At 49.8% G+C, this 7,435-nt stretch overlaps 1 pseudogene; it reads left to right on the top strand.

Moving 5' to 3' along the window:
* Window positions 1-3,052: 3,052 nt before the first annotated feature.
* On the top strand, window positions 3,053-5,629 carry LOC147975160 (uncharacterized; annotated as a pseudogene).
* The last annotated feature ends 1,806 nt before the right edge of the window (window positions 5,630-7,435 follow it).

Genomic DNA, 7,435 nt, shown 5'->3' with positions numbered 1-7,435 from the left:
GCATCCTTGGTGTCCCCTGCCATGGTGAGGACGCCGCTGCTTCCGGACATCTTCATGAGTTTCTAGCCAGGATGGGTTGCCGCCATGAACTTGGCCAAGGCCAGGTACCCGAGAATGGCATTGTACGGGAGGCCGGTGCGGGCGATGTCGAAGTCGATGAGCTCAGTGCGGTAGTTGACGCGGGTGCCGAAGGTGACGGGGAGGCAGATCTACCCCAAGGGGCAGGTGGAGCCGTTAACGACCCCGAATAAAGGCTCGGTAGGTTGGATTCATCTGTGCGGCACATGAAGCAGGTCGAATGCTTCCACGGAGAGGACATTGAGGCCGGTGCCCCCCGTCAATGAGGCTCCTGGTGACCGCTACGTTGCAGATGCTGGGGGTGCAGAGCATCAGGAGCGCGCCGGCGCCGGACGTGATCGCGGGGTGGTCCCTTAGTCGAAGGTGAGGTCGGCCTTAGGTGCCCCCAAGCCCGGGGGAGCCCCCCGCTACACGTGGGCGACCCCATCTGGCGGTAGAACTTCTTGACGTGGCGGTCTGAGGTCGGCGCCTGCGAGCCGCCAAAGAGGGCCGCGACGGTGTGGGGCATTGGCGCCATGAAGCACGCGATGAAGAGGCCGGCGCAGCTCCTCCCAAGAGGCCACTGAAGACTCCGGCAAGCCCAGGAGCCAGGCGCGCGGCGCACCCGTAAGGGCCATGGGTAGCCAGTTCGCCATGGCCTCGTCATCGCTGTCGGCCGCCCAAACAGCCTCTGTATACGCCAGGAGAAATCCTGCCGGATCCGCCGCACCGTCGTATCGAGGCGGCGGCTCCGTCCTGAACTTGGGCGGCCACTACACTCACCGCAAGGCAGGGGTGGAATCCCGAAGGCCCATGGCGCCTCCGAACACACTCAACGGTCTGGTTGGTGGAGCGGCACCAGCCTTGAGAGCCGAACAGCATGGGCGGGGTACAGCAGGCGAAGAGGTGAATCTTCGATGCACCCCTACCTGGCGCGCCAAATGTCGATTTAGGGCTCGACAGACCCAAGATAGATTCAAACTCTGGGGTCCGTGCGAAGAACTCAACCTCACCAGTCTACCAACTCGACGATCTCACGGCCTAGCTCGATGAACTGAGGAAGAATGGGACAAGGCAGTTTACCCAGGTTCGGGCCACCTTGCGGTGTAATACCCTACTCCTGCTTTGTGGTGGATTAGCCTCGAGGTGGGTTGAGGATGAACTAGTACAGTGGAAGAACAACCTCAGGAGGTGTGTTGTTGCGCATGTGAGGGTGTGGACGGTCTGAATCCCCTCTCTATGATGGTAGCTGGCTATACTTATAGTGGCTTTGGTGTTGTTCTCAAAATGAAGGCGGGAAGGGATCCCACAACGGCCAAATTCGAAGGGAGACAGCTAGTACATCTTATCCTGACGAAAGATGGTCTGCGCGTGCAAAGCTTCTGGTCGTGACGTCGTGGTGGGCTCGGTGATGACCTCCGTCCTATCGTCCTGGCGGTCTTGGTCTTGTAGCATGGAAATGGAAACCTTTGGTTGATTCCTCGGGACTCTGCGTCTGCGCTTGCCTCTTTAGCATCAAAGAGGAAACCTGTTGTACTGCGCCCACTGGCGCCCATCTGGCTTTGGTCGTCATGGCTTGCGTCATCTGAACCTCATGAGGTGAGGGCTCACATGGAAATCTTCGCTCCTCAGGAGCCAGCCTAAGGAGGCCACTCCTTCTGGAGGTCTTAGTGTCGTCCGCCTCACGAGGCTTGTCCCCTCGCGTGGGTCTTGTGTTGTTGGTTCTGAAGACGGGCCGTACCAGGCCGCCGATCGAGCCACACCGTGGGCCGTAGGTAGGCAAGTCTGGGTACCCCGGTTTCCAGAACGACGACAGTGCATGACATAAAGGGGCTTATTAGGATAGAGAGAGATCGAAGTAAAACATATTAGATTGCCTTGTGCATGACATAAAGGGGTTGATTAGGATAGAGAGAGATCAAAGTAAAACATATTAGACATGCAAAAAAACCATGTTAGTCGTGAACTAGGCAGGATAGGGTGAGTGGATATTCAAAGCACAGTCTGGTTGCGGTCTGGCCAGGACGGGTTTGTAAAACCTTGTGAGCTGGATCACTCGGATCCAGATTGAAAATCCCTTTCCCCCAGCAAAAAAAGCCAAAGAAATCGTAATACTTACCGGATATTCTTTGGGGGATGCTACACGTTGGCTGACGGTTGGCTGACAGATCTTTTTAAAACAGCCGCCGCCTCGTGAGCCATGTGATCTGACACAATCAAGTTGTCGAACGTCTTACTTTACTTTGCAACAGAGGGCTTGTTGCGAAAACATTTACAAACAGAGGTTATGTTGGAGTTTTTTTTGCAACATAGGTTGTGTTGCGAGAATTTTTTTTGCAACATATGTTGTGTTGTAAAGTTTTTTTTCGTCTTCACTTTTTTTGCAACAACGGCGATGTGGTGGGAGAACCGTGCAACATAGGTAATGTTGTAGAAAAAATTAAAATGAAAAAATGTGCAGAAATGACGCTGCCATTGCGTACGTCGAGCGTGTCGTTGCCGACCACAACAAAGCAATAGCGTCACTGCTCCCGTGGTTTCAGAAGCACGCCCGGGAGCACAAATTATCACCGCGGAGGAGCACCGCCGCCGCCGCCGCCGCGGCGGGCGACCGTCACCGCCTACCACTTATGTCGGCACATAGGAACAGGAAAAAGAGGATCCATGGATTTGTACAGAGGCCGGCCACCGTCGGGGGAGATCCCATCGTCATCGCCGTGGGGGTTCCGCCGGGTAGGCCTGCGCCGCTGCCCTTCGTAGTCCCAACCGGTGCAGGATCTAACCCCAAGTCGGTTTGTAACAAGGGGCTAGTTAAAACTGCAACAGTTTGCTTTGTACGCGTTAGATCCACTTTTGAGGGACCTTAGCCTAGCCTCCGCTCCGCTCCCACGCCGGTGGCCACTCCGGCCCCGGCGGCCACCAAAGCCCACCACCGCCTTCTGGATCTTTCTCTTCTCTTCGCCGTCGGCATCGCTGTCCCTAGGCGACCATCATCATGTCCCTCTCCGGCCTCACTTTTGACAAGGGACAAGCTTTTGAAGAGGAAGTGTGGAGGAAATGGGGGATACGTACAAACGCCATGCCGGATCAAGATATGGAAGATTTTCATCTTGTTGCAGAATTCACCAGATCCAAGATCAAACTCTCAGTTGAATCTATAAGTACCATTCTCTTATCCTGCTTTGGAGGACGGGCTTCCTTGTTCAACGTTCATCAGCTTCAAAATTGGTCCTTCAAATTTTCTGTCTCCTCTAAAGAGTTGGGTTTCACTATTATCAAGGGGGGCAACATCGCTAATTCATTGTTCAATCTCAACTTTCTATAGTTTGGGGATGGAGGTCCAAATTCCTCCTATGAGCTTGATCTATACCTTCAAGAGAAGGAAGATGAATGGACTCACGTCTTTCGAAATCATCCTAGCAAATCATATGCCCAAGCGGTTACCACTCCTGCCCACTTCAGATCATGTCAGCCAACACATTCATCCAAGAGTCCGATTCGGACTAGTTCGTCCACGGCAAACAGTCAAGAGCATGATCATAGGCCCAGGAATTCATCTCAGGGCAATAAATGGGCGGTTACTACTCAATTCAAAAATCCCTCTGATCCCGCAGCGGGTCCACATCCTCCGGGGCCCAATAACTCGGCTCTTTACTGTGTCCAGTGCCTTCTCATGGGCCACTCCAGACCGGCCTGCCAAAATCGTATCAAATGTCGGGCCTGCAAGCATTGGGGCCATATTGCTAAAGATTGTTTCAATCATACCAACCCAACGAATACCCAGACCCAGCCCGGAGCCCAGCCTAACACCTGGAGTTCACCACCGCGCGTTGAACAGCGCGTGACCAACTCGCTTCCCGCGATTGACAAGACCAGACCCACCGCCCCTGCCACTAATCCTGGCAGTCATCAAGCACTTGCCTCTGCTACCGCCCCTCTCCTGGTTGGTGTACCCCATTACCACGCCGCCCCAGCTTCCATAATCCCACGCCCCTCTACTTCTGCTACCTTGCGCCGCCCACCCATCTCTCCGGCCAGCATCATCATCCCCCCACCATCCAGCAGCACAATGGCGGATTTCCCTTTCAACCCAGCCCCATTCATACCCCCTAATCACCAGATCATCAATGTGGAAGGGAGACCAGCTCGGGCTCGTGTGGTTGCCGGCGCGGTCCAAAGAACTCATGAAGAATGGGTTATTGCGACCATCGTCCCCATGCCTAATCTACCCGTGGCATTCAACAATATCAGAGAGGTACTATCTGAATTCCTCACTGATATCAAGCATATAGGTTTTTCCGAAATCACTCCATGCCCGTTCGGTCAGGCCTACATCAAGCTCGACAGTGTGTTTGACAGAGACACTCTGCTCCGAGATAATCCACACCCGTTCATAGATGTGCACGTGATCTTTCAAAAGCACAATGAAGGGATGAATTGGAGGAGATTGGTGCTTAATAGAGAGGTTTGGATCCTGCTTTGCGGTTTCCTTTTTGACAGACAATGCATGCATGAGATTGCTAATGCAGTCCGGAGTTTTGGCAAACTTGTTCACTGGGATAGAGTTAAAAGTACTAGAGCTAATTTGCTGGTGAAGGTTCGAGTAGAAGAACTCAGAGACATTCCGGCGAGTGTGGTAGTTGGAGAAGGGGATGGTTTTCTGACTGAATCAGAGACTGTGCCAATTGTAATTTTGCAGCAACATATGCTTGGGGCTGAGGCACCGGATGAGGATCCTATCCCTCTAGATGGTAACCCTCACCCTATTCCACCTCCGGAACATTTTCATGCAAACCAACATAATCATTTCTTGGGGCCTCTTCAGCACCATGAACACGATGATGTGCATCAGCAACACATCCCAGACCTCAATCAAGATGCTAACCAGCCTCAGTTACAGCTTGCACTTGTCCAGCCTGGTCCTCATGAAGATAATGAAATGGAAGATGCAGAGGAGGAACTACCTGGATGGGGACATTGGGCCCTGCCACAAAACAATTCTCAGATGGACTTTGAAAATCACCCAGGTGAATTTATGGAACTACAGGATTTGATGGCACCACTGAATGATAATGAAGCTCTAGCAGTTCAGCTAGCACAAGCAGCAGAGGACAACAGCAGTATCACACTCTCTCTGGCTCCTTCTAACAGCAGTGCCCCTTCGGTTGAATCTGCTAATGGGCCTGTGGGGCCCAATGTGAATGTCCTGCCAGATTTGAATTTGTTGGAGGCCCAAATCCAACCTCAGCATCTGGTACCTGAAGACCCACAACAAGTGGCCCAGCCTCCTCAAGTGGCCCTGCCTCCACTGTTTGATGCTCACCTAGATGCAATTTTGGTCCACCATGCTCAGGAGGATATTATTGATTATGACCCTATGGTACAAGAATTACAGGCTTACAATACTCCTGCTGTTCCTACTAAACAACACATTGCAGTTCAAGCTCTGAATTTACATGAGTATGCCGGCCCTGCAATAGTGGCAGATACTGAACTTACAAAGGAGATAGATGCAGACCCTGCTCTTCATTTTATGGATTCCAGTGGCAACATTCCAGCTCCTAACAATTAGACTTTAGGTGAGAGCTCTTCCTCTGATCTGTCGGCTCCTCCTGGTTTTCCTCACCCTCACTATGCTGAGGTTAATCAAAACTTGTTAGTTGGTTTTGTGCATCTCTCAGAGGACAATGTGGACCCTGTGATCATGGAGAAGGAGAGGATTTTATCTGTTGCGAGAGAATCAGACTCTACATTGCTTGGGGAAGAAGGGGCAGAGATTTGGCAGAAGCACTTTAAACCCACTAGAGACAGCAAGCAAGTCATTCAGGTACCTATAGAGTGGGTAAATTTTCTATCTGTTGCTCTTTTATCTCCAGATAAATTTGACTGGCCAAGAAGTTTATCACATCTCAAGTTTGGAACTATATCATTAAGGGCTCTGACTCTAAGATCCTCAAACCTTTTGCTATACCAGACACCTGCCCTGATTCTTCCTCTCTTACCTGCATGTCTCAGCAGAGTACTTCCATTAAAGTGGATCAAGAGAATTTGGCAACTCCTGCTTGCAAGGCTTCAGAAGGACAATCTGCTTTCTCAACTTCTGCTCTGGTTAGGAATAAGAAAAGGAAAGATAAACTGCCACTGGTAGAAACAGAGGTAAGACGAAGTTGTAGACTACAACAGCTCAATAAAGGTTACAAAAGCAAAGTTTGTGTGGAAAAGAATTGTCTGGCATGTCACTCTCTTCCTCCACTGGTACCTAAGAAAGTAATCAAAAATCTTTCCTCCTCTTTTTGCAAGGTCAATGCTATGGGAGAAGCAAAGGTGAACTTGCCCCCCAAGGGTAATAAGAAGCAGAAGGCAAATTCCTCCAAGGACTCCCCTACCTCACTCAGGAATGCTACTAAGCACCAGGACAGCACCTAGTTATAGGATTGTGTCTGTTTTAATGTTAGCAATGAGTTATTGGGCTGGTATCTTTTGTTTTGACAAGAACCTTTGGTCAGAGATCTTATTGTACTGGCATCACTGCTTGATGTACCTGGTCTTGCTTGCTATTTTCAGTTCCCACCTTTTGCACTATGGGCACCTCCTAGAATGTGTTAAATTGGAACATTAGAGGTCTGAATGATGATAAGAAATGGTCTGCTTTATCCAGTAAAATTGATGAATCTGCTTGTTCTATTCTGTGTCTGCAAGAAACCAAAAGAGAACATCTTGATAGTTAATACTTAAAGAATTTCTGTCCCAAATATCTTTCCAAGTTTGATTATCTACCTTCAGTGGGGGCATCTGGTGGCCTCCTTGTGGTTTGGAACGATCAGTTCTTCTCAGGAAATACCATTCTTAAAAATGACTACTCTATCACCATTGAATTCACCTCCAAGAAGTCTGGGGAGATTTGGACCCTCACTAATATCTATGGCCCCTGTCAACATGATCTTCGTCCCAATTTCATCAACTGGTTCCAAAATTTACAAATGGCTGATGATCAAAACTGGTTAGTTCTGGGAGATTTCAACTACATTCGATATCCACAAAACAGAAACAAAGGAGGAGGAAATGTTCAAGACATGTTGCTGTTCAATGAAGCAATTAACCACCTGGCACTGCTTGAAATCCCTCTTAAAGGCAGAAACTACACTTGGAGCAATATGCAATATGCTCCTCTTCTGGAAAAATTAGACTGGTTTTTCACATCAGAGGCATGGACTCTCTCTTATCTAGATACTACTGCTATTCCTTTGGCTAGGACCACTTCTGATCATACCCCTTGTGTTATCAAGATTGGCACATCAATTCCCAAATCAAAGATCTTCAGATTTGTAAATTATTGGCTTGAGCACAGTCAATTTAAACAAGTGGTCAAAGACATATG

This window comes from Triticum urartu, chromosome 4A (genome assembly GCF_056163025.1).
Source record: "Triticum urartu cultivar PI428250 chromosome 4A, HENAU_Tu73, whole genome shotgun sequence".
NCBI lineage: Eukaryota > Viridiplantae > Streptophyta > Magnoliopsida > Poales > Poaceae > Triticum > Triticum urartu.
The sequence above is the reverse complement of the archived record's forward strand: the minus strand, read 5'-3'. Positions and strand labels throughout refer to the sequence as shown.